Consider the following 19,382-nt stretch of genomic DNA (forward strand, 5'->3'; position numbering starts at 1 on the left):
TATCCGCTGCCTACAGAAGATCCTCAGTTTGTCCTGGGAAGATTGAATTCCCCATACAGTCATCCTCAGCAATACTGACTCAATCTGTGTGGAAGCAGCTGTGGCCAAAAACATCTGCGCTGGATAGGGCACACCATAAGCATGCCTGAACACCGCCTGCCCCGCCAAGTCCTCTACAGTCAACTAATGGGCGCAAAGCGGTCTGCTGGAGGGCAAAAGCGACGCTTTAAGGACTACACCAGGGACATCCTAAAGCGAGCGAACATCCCACTCAAACAGCTTGAATCACTGGCACTCGACAGATCTGCCTGGCAGGTCACCTGTGCCTCTGCAGTCTTTCAAATACACCAAACCAACCAAGACCGACGATCCGAGAGGTGCATCAAGAGACACCAGTGGGCGGCTGGTACACCCCTGGCATCTGGTTTCCCCTGCTCCATCTGCGGACGAGTGTGTGGCTCAAGGATCGGACTCCACACCCACGAGAAGTGGCACCACCCCCCCTCCCACCCCCACCCCTGGAGCAAGCGCCATCATCGTACACGATGGACAGCTAAGAGAGTGTGAGAGTGTGTGTGAGAGTGTGTGAGTGTGTGTGTGTGTGTGTGTGTGCCAGTGGACACGGTTGCCACAGGGATTTCAATTTGATGTTCCTAGTGGACTGTTTGACTGGACATTCTGGGTCACACAAATCACGTCTTACCGCCTGATGGTATATGGTTGGGGTATTCTGAAATCCCTGTGGCAACCGTGTCCACTGGTATTGCTCATAGTCAACTGTGAAAGCTAACCATGTCTGGCTGTCAGAGTGTAAGGGTACAGAAAAGAATCCATTAGACATATCGATTACTGAAAAAACCTTACAATCAAATCGAGGGTAAGCTCAGGGATAGTCACTATATATCTTTAGGGCGGAGCCCTTTTGCGACAGTTTGTATTTGGACAACAGAAGAGTTGGGAGGAACACTTTCAGTTCCCTCAATTCCCTGAGATCTTCTCCTAGCGCCACATACCCTTACTGAATCTACAGGCTCATCAGTTACTGATTGGAGAGCTACATCTGTTTTGAAGAAAGCTTGTAAGTCAGGATAATTGTTATCAGGCTGACTAACTTCTTCCACATCAGTTTTTTCTGCAGCTTTGTTGCAATTTAATTTCTTAGTCAAAGAGGATACTCTAGCACGGAGCTCTATGTTCTGTTTCTCTAGCTCTGAGTTACGCTGAGACTGTTGTGTAGCTAGTGCTAAACCAAATTCTCTGTGGCAGCAGATAATGCCTTTCACATTGTTCTTGCGAATACTTGCTCCTAGTACCTTTTTACACTCATCTACCGACCAAGTCTTGTCTGGATGAATCTCATATTTCTGAGTTAGTTCTTGTCTAATTTTCTCAGTGACTATTAGGTTCATTTGTACTCCTAACAGTGATTTGAATTTGCTATCTGACCACAAAGGAGTCGCAAGACCACCTTTTTCAGTTGTGGGTATCAGTCTAGCATTTTTTCTAAACATTTTGTGAGTTTCTTTGTTACCACACAATCAAAAACACTAAAATTTCAACTATTGTTAACCTTCCTTGGCAGAAAAAAGGATAACCAATATTAACACGTAATGCTAATCTTCCCCGCCTGAACAGAGGATAACCAATACTAGCACGTAATGCTAATCTTCCCTGCCTGAACAGAGGATAACCAATACTAGCACGTAATGCTAATCTTCCCTGCCTGAACAGAGGATAAACAATACTAGCACGTAATGCTAATCTTCCCTGTCTGAACAGAGGATAACCAATACTAGCACGTAATGCTAATCTTCCCTGTCTGGACAGAGGATAACCAATACTAGCACGTAATGCTTATCTTCCCTGCCTGAACAGAGGATAACCAATACTAGCACGTAATGCTAATCTTCCCTGCCTGAACAGAGGATAACCAATACTACACGTAATGCTAATCTTCCCTGCCTGAACAGAGGATAACCAATACTAGAACGTAATGCTAATCTTCCCTGCCTGAACAGAGGATAAACAATACTAGCATGTAATGCTAAACTTCCCTGCCTGAACAGAGGATAAACAATACTAGCACGTAATGCTAATCTTCCCTGTCTGAACAGAGGATAACCAATACTAGCACATAATGCTAATCTTCCCTGTCTGAACAGAGGATAACCAATACTAGCACGTAATGCTAATCTTCCCTGCCTGAACAGAGGATAACCAATACTAGCACGTAATGCTAATCTTCCCTGCCTGAACAGAGGATAACCAATACTAGCACGTAATGCTAATCTTCCCTGCCTGAACTGAGGATAACCAATACTAGAATGTAATGCTAATCTTCCCTGCCTGAACAGAGGATAAACAATACTAGCACATAATGCTAAACTTCCCTGCCTGAACAGAGGATAATCAATACTAGCACGTAATGCTAATCTTCCCTGCCTGAACAGAGGATAAACAATACTAGCACATAATGCTAAACTTCCCTGTCTGAACAGAGGATAACCAATATTAACAAGTAATGCTAATCTTCCCTGCCTGAACAGAGGATAACCAATTCTTCCCTGCCGAAACAGAGGATAACAATGTAATGCTAATCTTCTCTGTCTGAACAGAGGATAACCAATACTAGCACGTAATACTAAACTTCCCTGCCTGAACAGAGGATAACCAATACTAGCACATAATGCTAATCTTCCCTGCCTGAACAGAGGATAACCAATACTAGCACGTAATGCTAATCTTTCCTGCCTGAACAGAGGATAACTAATTCTTCCCTGCCTGAACAGAGGATAAACAATACTAGCACGTAATGCTAAACTTCCCTGCCTGAACAGAGTATAACCAATACTAGCACGTAATGCTAATCTTCCCTACCTGAACAGAGGATAACCAATTCTTCTCTGCCGAAACAGAGGATAACCAATGTAATGCTAATCTTCCCTGTCTGAACAGAGGATAACCAATACTAGCACGTAATGCTAATCTTCCCTGCCTGAACAGAGAATAACCAATGTAATGCTAATCTTCTCTGCCTGAACAGAGGATAACCAATACTAGCACGTAATGCTAATCTTCCCTGTCAGTGTTTTGGCTGTTTTATCAGGTTTTGGCCTCTAGAGGTCCTCATGGTGCTATAGTGCCCTGCTTATTCTATTTTGTAATTAGTGTTATTGGGTTCACATGTGTGTCATTCAGATGTGTGTATTTAAGTCACTCTGTTGCATAGCCTCTTTGCTTGGTGTTTAGTTGTTCTAAAGCCGGTTGCCCAAGTAAGTGTTCTCTAACTCTGAGACATTTAATTTCTCTTGCCTGTGGATTGTTCCCTTCTCTGTTAAATTTTTTGTGCTTAATACCTTTGGGAACATTTTTTGTATTTTTTGAGAAAAGCCCCTTTGGACTGATTTTTTGTGCTTTGAGGATTACTGTTGATGATTTTTGCCTCAGCTGTGGATTTCTGTTAATTGTATTAAAACTTTTTCTGCATCTCATCTTCTTCTGAGTGCGTCTCACTGTTGGGTTCACCATCTCCAGTGGCTCAGTGATTGAGAGTCTGACTTTCACACCAGAGACCCGAGTTCTAGTCCCGGCCCTGACAGAAACACCAAGCCAAGATGAACCCAGAGACGCCCAGCGCACAAGAACTCTTCACTACTGTCGCTCAGCATGAGTCCTCAGTCCAATGACATGAAGCAGTATTAGTCCAACAGGAAGCATTGATGGTTAAGCATTCAGAATTACTGTCAGATGTCATGACCTCTGTCCGTCAGATCTTTGATCGGCTGCCTTCTGACCAAGCTGCTGCTTCTGTACTTCAAACTTCAGTTCCCCTTGCAGAACCTCGCCTACCTCCACCACAACGATTCTCGGGAGACCCCAGTGCTTGTTGCGGATTCCTCACTCAGTGTTCCCTTACATTTGAGCTACAGCCATCATCCTTCCCTTCAGACAGGGCCAAGATTGCATATGTCATCACTCTTCTTTCGGGTAAGGCCCTCTCCTGGGCAACAGCTGTCTGGAATGCCCACAGTCCCTTCTGCTCAAGGTATTCGGCGTTTGAAGAGGAGTTCAAACGGGTCTTTGATCATCCCATCAGTGGCCGTGAGGCGTCTAAATGACTGCTGACCCTCCAGCAAGGTAGTCGCACTGCTGCAGAATATGCCATCCATTTTCGCACTATTGCAGCAGGGAGTGGTTGGAACGATGAGTCTCTCATGGTGTGCTTCCAGAACGGTCTTTCTGAGGCACTCAAAGATGACCTTGCAACACGAGAGCCTACCCGTGACCTCGAGACCCTCATTGATCTGGCGATCCGACTGGATAATCGTCTGAGGGAGAGGAATTTGAGTCGCCAGTTTGATTTCACACCTCCTGCCAGTTTAGTTCCCACAGAGAGGTCACCTCCATCCCAAGGATTCCCTGAACCGATGCAATTGGGTGGTACTCGGGTCTCCCCATCAGAACGTGACCGCCGCATGAGGGAGCGGTGTTGCCTGTATTGCGGACTGCCTGGACATTTCCGTTCTTCCTGCCCAGAGCTCTCGGGAAACGCTCGTTCCCGTACAGGCAAGGAAGGACTGTAACGGAATTACTCGCATAGCCCCACCTTCCAATTCCGGATTGATTCTCCCCATCACACTTTCTTGGGGAAATCAGAAGCATCAACTTAAAGCCTTGGTGGATTCAGGTGCAGCCGGGAACTTTATGGACTTATCTCTTGCTAGGAGTCTCCAGATCCCCTCTGACTCACTCGAAACCCCTCTTACAGTTACTGCACTGGATGGAAGACCCCTGGGTCCCGGGAAAGTAACCCTTCTTACCGTTCCTCTTCACCTATCTATCTGTCAACACCAGGAGGAGCTCTATTTTCATCTGATACAGTCTCCAGAGTTCCCTGTGATTCTCGGTCACCCCTGGCTTCTTCACCATAACCCCCATCTTGACTGGTCCACTGGCGCTATTCTCAGTTGGGGTCCCACTTGTTCTGTCACCTGTTTGACCCCGAGTTCCCCTGACCCTACTCTCGAGACTCAAGAATCCCTAGACCTATCTCAGATTCCCACTCAGTACCACCGCCTCAAGGCAGTTTTCAGTAAAAGGAAAGCCACTTCTTTACCTCCACACCGTCCTTATGACTGTGCCATTGACCTGCTTCTAGGTACCTGTCCCCCCAGAGGCCGCATCTTCTCCTTGTCTTCTCCCGAGCGTGCAGCTATGGACAATTACATTGAGGAGTCCCTCGCTGCAGGAATTATCCGTCGGTCCACTTCCCCTGCTGGTGCTGGTTTTTTCTTTGTGGGTAAGAAGGATGGGGGCCTTCGACCCTGCATCGATTATCGAGGCCTCAATAAAATCACTATCCGGAATCGTTACCCATTGCCGCTTATGGCCACAGCTTTTGAGATACTGCAGGGAGCTTCCATATTCACCAAACTCGACTTGCGCAATGCTTACCATCTTGTGCGCATTAGACAAGGGGATGAGTGGAAGACCGCATTCAACACTCCCACCGGGCACTATGAGTACCTAGTTATGCCTTTCGGCCTCACCAACGCTCCTGCAGTTTTCCAGGCCCTGATAAATGATGTCCTTCGAGATATGCTAAATCAGTTTGTATTTGTCTACCTGGACAATATTCTAATTTTTTCAAGTTCCCTCAATGAACACGTGGAGCATGTCAGGAAGGTTCTCAGATGCCTCCTCGATAATCACCTTTATGTTAAACCTGAAAAATGTGAATTCCATGTGACCCAAGTGCAATTTCTGGGATTCATCATTAAACCCGGCCATATTCAAATGGATCCTCAGAAGGTCCAAGCAGTCACGGATTGGCCCACTCCTGGGTCTGTGAAGGAGGTGCAGCGGTTTCTTGGTTTTGCCAACTTTTACCGCAAATTTATATTGAAATTCAGCTCTGTGGTGGCTCCCCTTTCTGCTCTCACTAAAGGGAATAATTCTAGGTTTTCCTGGAGTCCTGAAGCCGCGCTGGCTTTTAATGAACTCAAACACCGCTTTACTTCAGCTCCCATCCTCACTCTCCCAGACCCAGACAAACTCTTCATTGTGGAGGTCGATGCTTCGGATGTGGGTGTTGGAGCAGTGCTTTCCCAGAGGGGGGAGGATAACAGAATTCGGCCATGTGCATTCTTTTCACACCGTCTTACACCTACAGAAAGGAATTACCATGTGGGAGACCGTGAGTTACTGGCTGTTAAACTGGCGCTTGAAGAATGGAGACATTGGCTTGAGGGGGCCAAACACCCAGTCCAAGTACTCACTGACCACAAAAATCTAGAGTACATTCAGCAGGCCAAGCGACTCAACCCTCGTCAGGCACGCTGGTCTCTATTCTTCAACTGGTTTCAATTCATTTTATCCTACCGTCCCGGATCCAAGAATCTCAAACCTGATGCTCTATCTCGAGTATACTCCAGTAGCAACCAAGAAGATTCTGTCACAACCATTATCCCGAGCTCCAAGATAGTGGCCCCCATAAGATGGGAACTTGAAAATACAGTAAGACAGGCCCAGGCCCAGGAACCAGACCCAGGAGGTGGGCCAACCAACCGCTTGTTTGTCCCTAAAGCTGTTCGCTCCCAGGTTCTCCAGTGGGGTCATGTCTCTCGTCTGACCTGCCATCCAGGCACTACTCGCACCCTTGAATTTCTCCAGAGACGGTTTTGGTGGCCGACCATCAAGGAGGATACAAAGTCCTTTGTAAGTGCCTGTTCCACATGCAGTCAGGGGAAGGTCTCTCATCGCTTACCTCAGGGGTTGCTCCACCCTCTCTCTATACCTCGAAGACCCTGGTCACACCTCTCCATGGATTTTATTACCGGACTCCCACCATCCCAAGGTAACACTACCATTTTGGTCATTGTTGACAGATTTTCTAAGGCTGGCAGATTCATTCCCTTGCCCAATTTGCCCACCGCTAAGGAGACTGCAGAGTTGGTCATTAACCATGTTTTTCGAGTTTTTGGCATCCCACAGGACATTGTTTCTGATCGAGGACCTCAGTTTTCCTCTTGATTCTGGCGGGCATTCTGTCAACTTTTGGGGGCAACTGTGAGCTTATCTTCGGGATTCCACCCTGAGTCCAGTGGCCAAACAGAAAGATTAAACCAGGATCTGGAGAATACACTGAGGTGCATGGCTGCCAAAAACCCATCCTCCTGGTCATCTTTCATTATGTGGGCAGAGTACGCTCACAACACTCTACGCTCCTCTGCGACAGGCATGTCTCCCTTCGAATGCCAGTTTGGTTATGCCCCTCCACTCTTCCCAGACCAAGAAATTGAAGTAGGAGTTCCCTCAGCTCTGCAGTTCATCCGACGCTGTCGTCTGACATGGAGGAAGGCTCGACATAAGCTTCTTAGAGTCTCTGAGCAGTACCAGCGACAAGCTAACCGTAGACGCAGACCTGCCCCCACCCTGCGTCCCGGACAGAGAGTTTGGCTCTCCACAAGGAACCTTCCCTTACGGGTTGAGTCCCGCAAGCTCTCCCAGCGATTCATTGGGCCTTTCAAAGTGGCAAGGAAAGTTAACAATGTTACTTACCGTTTATATTTGCCTAGGTCCTTAAAGATTAATCCCACATTTCATGTCTCTCTTCTAAAACCTGTGTTGTCCTCTCCTTTTGCTCCAGCAGGTAAACCTCCCCCTCCTCCTCGCATCATTGGAGGCCAACCAGCTTACACAGTCCACCGAATACTGGATTCCCGTCAGGTGCGAGGATCACTTCAGTATCTTGTGGACTGGGAAGGCTATGGCCCAGAAGAGCCTCCTGGGTTCCTGCCAGAGATATCTTGGACCCCAAGTTAATTCGGGACTTCCATGTTCATAAACCCGATCGTCCTGGAAGGAACGTCAGGAGCCGATCCCTAGAGGGGGGTCCTGTCAGTGTTTTGGCTGTTTTATCAGATTTTGGCCTCTAGAGGTCCTCATGGTGCTATAGTGCCCTGCTTATTCTATTTTGTAATTAGTGTTATTGGGTTCACATGTGTGTCATTCAGATGTGTGTATTTAAGTCACTCTGTTGCATAGCCTCTTTGCTTGGTGTTTAGTTGTTCTAAAGCCGGTTGCCCAAGTAAGTGTTCTCTAACTCTGAGACATTTAATTTCTCTTGCCTGTGGATTGTTCCCTTCTCTGTTAAATTTTTTGTGCTTAATACCTTTGGGAACATTTTTTGTATTTTTTGAGAAAAGCCCCTTTGGACTGATTTTTTGTGCTTTGAGGATTACTGTTGATGATTTTTGCCTCAGCTGTGGATTTCTGTTAATTGTATTAAAACTTTTTCTGCATCTCATCTTCTTCTGAGTGCGTCTCACTGTTGGGTTCACCATCTCCAGTGGCTCAGTGATTGAGAGTCTGACTTTCACACCAGAGACCCGAGTTCTAGTCCCGGCCCTGACATTCCCTGCCTGAACAGAGGATAACCAATACTAGCAGGTAATGCTAATCTTCCCTGCCTGAACAGAGGATAACCAATACTAGCACGTAATGCTAATCTTCCCTGCCTGAACAGAGGATAACCAATACTAGCACGTAATGCTAATCTTCCCTGCCTGAACAGAGGAAAGATAATTTTTAGAGGATAATTTAGTTAACCAAACCCTACAGCTGTCTGTTAACTCTTCTCTGATGGCGCAGAGGATAACAAATTTGTACTGGTCTTAAAGGTTCTTTTGGATAGAGTGGCACTTACCAACCTTTGGTTGTACAGAAAGATTCGGTCTGGAACACAGTCAGATCTTTGTTGAGCTTGAAGTTTCAATCTTGATTCAGGTGAGTAGCTCTATCCGGGTCACGACACCAAAACTGTTGGAAACTCAGAAGAGAAGACCTGGAGACTTGGTTGTATATTCAGCAGGATTCTTTATTGAGAACACGAGCTGTCGGTAGCTGCAGTCATCAAGTCTGACTAAGGGAACTTTACATTGTAGTTTATATACATTTAGAGGGCAGTGCTTAGAAATGGAGACAAAGCACCTAGGTGACGACCTTAAACAAAGCATGCAAATGAAGTATACAGGTTAAGGAACCTGCCCTAGACTCTAGAGTGTTACCAATCCTAATCCAATCAGCCTAACTATTCAGATGCATAGATGCTAATCCAATCAGCCTAACTATTCAACGACTGGTGCTGGGGTTCCAGGAGCCATTAAAGACAAAGGGTGAGATTCTCAGTAATCTGACTCATTTAACTTACAATAGAGAGAACAGGACTGGCAGGAATCTCTTGCTGGAAAACTCTGTTTAACAGCTGATGGAATCATCATCTATACCTCAAATGCTAAATGCTATGTTACTCTACTTTCTCAGTTTATATACGATTGTATTGAACCTAGATTTAACATTTTATACATTTGTAATACAACAAGGTTCTAGGAGAAATGCAGATGGAGGGACATGTGGAGTTAGAAAAAGAAAGGCAAACAAGACTGGGAGTCAGACCGAAGGAAAAAAGAGAGTTCAGAAAAAGTGAGAAAAGTTTGCCATTAGATTGTTATGACCAAGCACGGGCAGCTTTAGAAAAAAATAAATTGAAATATGATGAAGATACTGTATGTGAAATAGAACCATTAGGGCAATTGAGAACAGAAGAAGAGGAGGTTGAAGCAGAAGTGCAAGTAATAGAAGCACAAATACATAAAAGAATGAAAGAAACATAAAAATGAATACGAGACACAGATAAATTGGTGAGAAATAGAAGTAGACTATTAGATATTAGGGATATAGAAAGTGAAGAGGAGACATCACTTGATGGAGGAAGGTGGGTACAGGGGAGAGAATGAGGAAGGCTTAGACCGCTGGCACAGGAACTCACCATTTTAATTAAAGGTACACAGGGACATTATGTGCCTTGGGCTACACAGGACCTTGAGGGGCTGGTCACTCGACTCCCTAACATCCACGAGGGGGCTGGGAAGTGGATTAGAGTGTTTGAAGAACAAACAATGGGCAAAAATCTGTGGGGGACATTAAAGCACTCCTGGCAAAAATTGTAGGAGGAGCAGATATGGGGAAAATCCTTCAAGCATCTGGTTTGGTGAGAGCTGTGGACTCTTATTACATGGATGGAACTGTTTTTGATGCATACCATCCAGCAGAGTGGCCTTTCGAGGTCCACCTCAAGGTCCAGTAAACCCTTGGGGAGGTCCAAGGGATATTAGGGATCCCCAGAGAATCCTACATTCTCCTCAACTCCAAAATGGCTGCTTGTATGTAGCATGTGTGTTTGTGTTGTCGATTCCTGTTTTTCTTTTTAAAGCGTTAGTTTTAAAAGGATATCAAAGACTGTTTTTAAGACCTACGTTGTATTTCTATCTGCATTTTCAAATTGATCACTAATCCATTGCCAAAATGAGGGCATCTACACTCGTTTACCTGCTTGGCTGTTTGATACTGTGGATTCCTATGGACGGCATGCTTAATGCTAATGCTAATGAGGAGAGAAATACACCTGTGTCACTTTTGTGGATTATTCCGAGTGCTGTGACTTCCCTGGAGCCGGTCGGTGGAGATCCTATCATGAGGCCTTGGGTGTTTGAGAAGTACCTTGTTGGACGGGCGTCTTTTATTCTGAGGGATGCGATGTCTGTGGGCCCGTGGAAATGGAAAGCTGTCTCCCTATGCGACGTCCATCTGTAGGGACAGCTCGACAGCCGGCTCAGCACGGAGAAGCTGGTTGGTTTTTCTTCTGCTCTTAATATCGGGCAACATCCATCCTAATCCAGGCCCAGAACTTGCGCAGCTTCAAACTCCTGCTGAGTTCAAGTCTAGTAATGGTTTGCGTTTTTTTCACCTTAATGTACGCAGTCTGGTAAACAAAATAGACTTAATAAGAATATGGGCTGATTCAACGAATTCTGACATTATTGTTCTATCGGAGACATGGTTAAATAAGTCAATTCCCAACACCATGATCTATATCGAGGGATATGATGTTTTTAGATCGGACCGCACAAAAAAGGTGGTGGAGTTGCAGTGTATATTAAGTCTAAGCTAAACTGCACTTGTATACTATCCATTAGCAAACCAAACTGTTTTGAACTTTTGGCAATTAAATTACTTTTTTAAATGGTCCAGATATCATCGTTGTTGGATGTTATCGTCCCCCTTTGGCTTCAAGTGAAGCTATTACTTCACTTACGGACCTTCTTCATAACTGGACTAAATCAGAGCTGATTTTACTCGGTGATTTAAACTGGGATTGGTTATCACAAAAGTCTGATCCATTCAAGAGTATTTGTGACTCTCTTTGTTTGGATCAATTGATAAATTTACCCACCCGATTAAATCATAAAGATCTGGTTAAATCTACACTACTTGATGTTATTTTAACTAATGCTCCTCATAGATTCTCTGCAGTTGGAGTTTTTTGTAATGATGTTAGTGATCACTGTCCAATAGTATGTGTAAGAAATTGCAGGATTCCAAAGAGTAAACCACGTTTTATTTTGAAACGACAATTTAAACATTTTAACGATCAAGCCTTTTTGCAAGATATTTATAACAGTGATTTATATGTTGTTTCACAGATACCCGATGTCGATATAGCATGGGAGTATTTTAAATGTACTTTTTTGACTATATGTGACAAACATGCACCTTTTAAAAGGTTTAGAGTAAGAAGTAGAGATAATCCCTGGTTTAATGAGTCAATATCTTTAAAAATATCATTTATAAATTACTTATAAAAAAAAAAGAGATGAGGCATGGGCTAAAGCAAAGAAAACAAATAATAATATGGACTGGGTAAATTATAGGACAATAAGAAATAATTGTACAAAATTGGTAAAAAAATCTAAATGTAATTATTACATAAAAATGATGAATGAAAATTTGAACAATCCGACTAATTTCTGGAAGTTGACTAAATCTGTTTGTGGTAAAAAAAACCTCCACCAGTCTGCCGGATTGTTTGAAATTAAATGAGAGTGTAATCCAGGACAAAGAAAATATTGTAAAAGCCTTTAATAGCCATTTTATCTCTGCTGATTTAATATCAGATTTTGGTAATATAAAGGAACATAACATAGAAGGCAATGTGGAAAACGTTTCATGTCATTCCCAGCAGTTCACTCTTACTCCTATTTTAGCTACACAAGTTTATAAAGCCTTATCAAACTTGGATTGCAAAAAATCAGCGGGGTCTGATAAAATAGAGCCTTATTTTTTAAAAATTTCTGCAGATCTTATAACAGAGCCCATCACTTCTATTTTAAATTTAAGTTTAAATTCTAATGTTATTCCCCGTGCATGGAAATCAGCTATGATTCTACCTTTGTTAAAAGGTGGTGATCCATCAGAGATGAATAACTATCATCCAATTTCAAGGTTGTCGGTGATGGCAAAAGTATTTGAATCTTTTGTAAATGATCAAGTAAAACAGTTTTTAACTGAAAATAAAATTTTGAATGAATTCCAATCAGGCTTTAGATCAGGTCACAGTACTATAACAGCAGCCATGCTGGTTACAAATGATATTATTGAATGTTTGGATAGTAAACAGCATTGTGCAGCCTTATTTGTAGATCTCTCCAAAGCATTTGATTCTGTAGATCATAAACTTTTGTTGCAGAGACTTAGTTGTGTGGGTTTTAGTGAAACAGCTCTAAATTGGTTTAAAAACTACTTATCAGAAAGAACTCAGTGTGTCTCAGTTGAAAATTTTACTTCAGCAGAACAAACAATTAAAAAAGGTGTCCCACAGGGCTCTGTTTTAGCACCAATTTTATTTTCTATTTATATCAATGACCTAGGTTATGGGATAACTCCAGCTAGAATTCATCTATATGCTGATGACACAATCATTTATACAGTAGCACACTCTCTGAATCAAGCCATAGAGCTTCTGCAAGATTCTTTTCGGTCTTTGCAACTGTCATTGTCAAGTTTGAAACTGGTTTTAAACACGAAAAAAACTAATTATATGCTTTTCACCCGTTGTTCCATCAACACAGATCGCTCGATTTTAAGTTTACAGGGGACTGTATAGAAAGAGTAAATTGTTATAAATACTTAGGCATATGGTTGGATGAAAAATTAGGTTTTAATGTACATATTGAAAATCTCTTGAAAAAGCTTAGACCAAAACTGGGTTTCCTCTTTTGTTTAAAGAAATGTTTTCCTTTTGAAGCAAGAAAGAGAATTATTCAAAGCTGTTTCCTCTCAGTATTGGATTACGGTGATGTGATTTATATGCATGCAGGTTCATCGTCGCTAAAAAGATTGGATTGTGTTTACCATGCTGCCTTACGCTTTGTGACGAGTGCCTCCTCACGCACTCATCATTGTACTTTATATGAATTGGTGGGTTGGACTTCTTTGTTTCAAAGGAGAAAAATACACATGTTGATGTTTATTGCTAAGGCATTGTTAGGCAAATTACCAATTTATATCTGTCGTCTATTATCTTATTGTATTTGTAATTATAGCACTAGATCTAGTGCAAAACTGCTTTTAAAGGTTCCTAGAGTACGTTCAGAGCTTGGTAAAACTGCCTTTTCTTCCTATGCCCCCTGGTTATGGAATGAGCTGCAGAGTATAATAATGATACAAACTCTCCCCTCTTTAAACGGTTTTAAAAATCTCTTATTGACCAATTTAAAGGAAACGTGTTGTAAAGTAACTTTTGTTGCCATTTTATGAGTGCTGGGTTACATTCTATGTATGATTTTTTGTTTGTATTGTATATGTGAAACTTTTTGTGCTGCCATTTTGGCCAGGACTCCCATCTCAATGGGACTATCCTGGTAAAATAAAGGATAATAATACAGGGGAGAGTCAGCTTCCAATTTTAACCACCAATACTGATCACGAACCTATGCTGCAGGTTAAAATAGAGGGAAAAATCATACCCATGCTAGTAGACACAGGAGCAGTTTACACATGTGTAAATTCAAAGTATGCCTCACATCTCCCCTGGTCTGGAAAATTTGCAAAGACAGTAGGATTCTCGGGACAAATGCAGCAAATTCCAATGACCCCTCCAGTTTGTCTACAAACTAAAAACAAAACTTCAACCATACCTATCCTGGTATCACATCAGACACCAGTTAATTTATTAGGAAGAGATGCATTGTGTAAAATGGAACTTCAAATTTGGTGTTCTCCAGACGGAGTGTATATAGACTTACAGGGAATAGAAACTCAAATGATGATTTCTGAGCCAAGAGCAAATGTGTACTGGATAGGACAGATACAAAACGACATGAGACAAATAATAAATCAATGGGGAAAATTCATTGAAGCACAGATTTCTGAAGCACAGGTGCCAAAATCAGAATTTCACTGTACAATGATATATGATCCTGAGAGAGATGCAGAAATAGAAAATAAATGGCAGGAAGGAACTAAAGGACAAAAAATCTAAATGACCTCACAATACATCATAATAGGTAAACAGGGAGCAGCTTTGAGTATAACAGAGAATTAATTTGTAAGAAATTGGTTCAATGTAGTAGATTCGGCTCAATATGTATCCTTATATGTAGGGGAAAATTGGGAAGCAAAAGATTTGGGGCCAATGATGAAAGCTAAACAGTGCCAATGGGAAACAACAGTGAATCCATTGATTTTCCATTCTGCTGACAAAAAATACATACACATTTTGTGTGGGACTTCATTGATGGGTACTCCTCAGGAAGTAGTCATCAATAAAGAAAATACAAACGCAGATGATAACAAACAAATCGATAGAGACTATTGATGCTGAACTACTTAAAGAATTGGAGCATCAGGTACCAAATGAGTTATGGTCTCAGCATGACACAGATGTAGGACTGGTAATTTTAGCCAGTCCAATAAGAATACGACTTAAGCCAGGTGCACGTCTGCCAAGAAAATCGCAGTAGCCTTTGCGGCCTGAAACAGGCATTAAAGACACTATAGATGGTCTAGTAAAAGCAGGAGTATTGGTGGAAACAAACAGTTATTGTAATACTCAAAAATACAAATATACAAAATTGTAATAATTTTTCCTGTAATCAAAGCAAAGAAATCTAAGTGGCGTCTAGTACATGATTTACCAGCAATAAATGATATAGTAGAGGATTGGCCAGCTGATGTTCCAAACCCTCACACACTGCTGACGAATGTCCCTCCTGATGCCAAGTACTTTACCGTGATTGATTTATGTTCTGCATTCTTCAGTGTTCCTGTGGCAAAGGAAAGTAGATACTTATTTGCATTCACATATGCTGGAAAACAGTATACTTACAAACAAATGCCACAAGGATTTAAACACTCACCACATATATTCAATCAAGTTCTCAAAGCTGATTTAGAAGACCTAATGATAGACAGTACTCTGCTGCAGTATGTAGATGATTTAATGATCTGCTCCACATCATTGGAACAGTGTCATAGGGATTCTATTAAAGTACTTACTAAGTTAGCACAAGGAGGACATAAAGCATCCAAAAAAAAACTACAGTATTGCCAGCCACAAGTCGAATACTTAGGACGACTGATCTCATATGGTACAAAAGCTATAGCCCCAAATCATTTAGAAGGCATAAGTAAAACACCATTGCCGCAGACAGTAGGGCAGATGATGACCTTCCTAGGAATGACAGGCTTCAGTTCTGATTGGATAGAGGGATATGCAGTAAAAATAGCTCCACTAAGAGAAATCATGAAACAAGCAGGATTGCAAATTTAAATACTAAATTAAAAAGCAGAGAAGATCAACAAAGCAATAGGAATAATCCAATAACATGTGTGATGATCATCATATACCTATTGCATCTGGCAATGCCAGCTCAAGCCACAGCCAACACTATTCCTCAGGAACTCAACCAGACTTCCCTATCATTGATTTTTCAGCCCTCAGTCAAACCCATCAGCAACTCAATAATAACTCAAACAGATCAAGAATCAAATATAAAACAAAATATATCAAAACAACGTAGAAACATTGAAAATAATATCAATAGTATTGGAAATATTAGGAAAGTTGATAGGTTATGGGAAACAGCGCAAAATAATGAATGGTATGAATGGGCAACTTTTACAGCAAAAGGTATGGAAAACTGCCTACTATGCTCCAAATCACCTCTAAATAAGGTAACGGTAATTCCAAATCAGCATGACTATCAAAAATGTGCCAACTTTAATAGAAACATTTGTCATTTAAGAAAGCATGTTAGACCATACTGCCCAGCTGAATGTTTGGCATTTTTGGGATATTCTATTCTTAAGGATCAATTCAATAAACCACATTGGGGAGATTGGTGTAGATATGGGGATATAAAAGAGAACATTAAAATAAAAAAAGGAAAGGTAGAAATCCCAAAATGGTATGACATAGATTATAGCCAAGAGTATGAGTGTTAGTAAACCTGAAGGAGTTCACAATTTGGGAGAATTTATGGGAAAATGTGCTACTACGTGGAACCTAGATAAAACAAATGCTTGGAGCTCAGAACTTCAAGCACAAGGATTGAGTAAGAGAATAAAAATATATCAAGAAAAGTGTGAGAATCAAACTATAGCATTACCGTCAATAGAGTTATATGAAGATCAAACAATGGTGGTGGCAGATTTTTTCTGGGTCTGTGGAAAAGAACAACTTATGGCGTCTTTACCACTAGGATGGAAAGGGATATGTGTTAGAGTACGATTGATTCAGGAAATTACAATGGAACAGTGGGAATCAGGACAATTCATAAAGGAAGATAGAAACAGAACGAAAAGAGCATATACAACAGACCCTAATGTGTTTTTAGACTCAATTGGTCAACCTAGGGGTATACCTAATTAATTTAAGGCTAGAGATGAGGTCAAAGCAGGGCTAGAATCAATATTCATTTGGATTACACAAAATAAAAACACAGAATGGACCAATCATATTTACTATAATCAACAGAGATTTATTAATTACACTGATGATGCTTTATCTGCTTTAGGAGAGCAAGTACATGAAACAAGTAGAATGACATGGCAAAATTGGTTACTGGCAAAACAAGGGGTTGTATGTGTTATGTTTGGAGATCAGTGTTGTACTTTCATACCAAACAATACCGCACCGGGAGGAACATTTAGTGAAGTCGTGATTAAGTTAAAAAGCTTAAGAACCGAAGTTAAATCAAACGCTGGAAGAGATAATCAAATGTGGGATTGGTTTGATTTAAAGTTAAGAGCATGGGGAGCATGGTTTGCTAAATTAGGAATGTTTTTGGGAATTGCAATAGTAATAGGAGTGTCAGTATTTTGTTGTATGCTGCCTTTATTAAGGCCATTAGTTATTAAAGCCACAGTTAAGCAAATGGAATTGCTAAGATGTCAAGATAATGGGAGAGTTACAGTAGAGCATCAGGGTTGGAATAAAAAACCAAATTGGGATTCACAAACATGGGATGAGGATACAAGTACCTCCAATGAATAAAGATGAGCCATACCCTGGGTGAAAGTGCTAGCCTAACCTCTCCCCAACGGGAGACCCTCTACAATACGTAAAGTATCTGGGTTGAAGACATCTATATTACACTTTAATGATATAATGAATGTTTTGATTATGTACTGAGAGTGGTGGTGTAGTGGTCTAAGCACCTAACTGGTAATCTGGTAATCAGAAGGTTGCTGGTTCGATCCCCACAGCCACCACCATTGTGTCCTTGAGCAAGGCACTTAACTCCAGGTTGCTCCAGGGGGATTGTTGTAATAAGGGCTCTGTAAGTTGCTTTGGATAAAAGCGTCTGTCAAATGCATAAATGTAAATGTACTCCACAAGACTATGGTAAACACAATTAGAGCTGAACCATCACAATCAAATCTGAACCAATTGCACATTTAGGATTATAAAATGCATATATATTGAATGAAAATGGAGACAGAATCTTTTACTCTGCTCTTAAAACAATTTGAGTAGAGATGTTTGGTTCTGTAATCTCCACCGGAGTGCGGTTGCATAATGGGGTCATTGGTAGTGCAATGGTGAGACTTAATTGAGTCACTAGATAGCATAGCTAAAGCGACTGAATTATGAAACTGCACTCAGGAATGTGACTCTAAAAAGTCACAAAGGGGGGATATGTAGGAGATTTTATCAGGTATAATCAATGTAAACATTGTTGATTTGTACCACAGTTACATCTGGCAGGCAAACATGCAGTTTACTGTGTGTGCATGAAGGCCTGTGGTAGTAATGGAATGTGTGCTCCATATATGTGTGACATTTGAAGGTGTGTGCAGAAACAGGAATAGCTTTACATGTGGGCTCTCATGACTGCTGGGAAAATTGATCTCTTCCAAAGGTGGTTCTTTTAAATGTTCAGACCAGAGTCAAAGAAGAGGATGATAGATAATGCATGTTTAAAAAAGTATAAGTCCCACCTTGTTTGAGGAGATGTATTTAAGTGAACAAAACCCAGAGTTGTTTAGTTGCTCTGCAGAATGACTCGGCTTTGTTGTTTGTAATAATAAAGTCTAATTTTCTGGAATCAAAACCTAAGAATTTGAGAGTGATTCTTCACAGATTAAGGCAAAAACCTACAACAAACCCAACACATCCCCTAAACCTAACACAACCACTAAACCCAACACATCCCCTAAACCCAACACAACCACTTAACCCAACAAAACTCCTAAACCCAACACATCCCCTAAACCCAACACATCCCCTAAACCCAACACAACCCCTAAACCCAACACACCCCCTAAACCCAACACAACCCCTAAACCCAACACAACCCCTAAACCCAACACATCCCCTAAACCCAACACAACCCCTAAACCCAACACAACCCCTAAACCCAACACATCCCTAAACCCAACACATCCCCTAAGCCCAACACAACCCCTAAACCCAACACATCCCTAAACCCAACCCGACCCCTAAACCCAACACACCCCTAAGCCCAACACAACCCCTAAACCCAGCACATCCCTAAACCCAACACAGCCCCTAAACCCAGCACAACCCCTAAACCTAACACAACCCCTAAACCCGACACATCCCTAAACCCAACACAACCCTAAACCCAACACAACCCCTAAACCCAACACAACCCCTAAACCTAACACAACCCCTAAACCCGACACATCCCCTAAACCCAACACATCCCCTAAACCCAACACATCCCTAAACCCAACACAACCCCTAAACCCAACACATCCCCTAAACCCAACACATCCCCTAAACCCAACACAACCCCTAAACCCAACACATCCCCTAAACCCAACACAACCCCTAAACCCAACACATCTCCTAAACCCAACACAACCCTCAAACCCAACACAACCCCTAAACCCAACACATCCCCTAAACCCAACACATCCCCTAAACCCAACACATCTCCTAAACCCAACACAACCCTCAAACCCAACACAACCCCTAAACCCAACACATCCCTTAAACCCAACACATCCCCTAA

The sequence above is a fragment of the Xyrauchen texanus genome, chromosome 42 (genome assembly GCF_025860055.1).
Source record: "Xyrauchen texanus isolate HMW12.3.18 chromosome 42, RBS_HiC_50CHRs, whole genome shotgun sequence".
NCBI lineage: Eukaryota > Metazoa > Chordata > Actinopteri > Cypriniformes > Catostomidae > Xyrauchen > Xyrauchen texanus.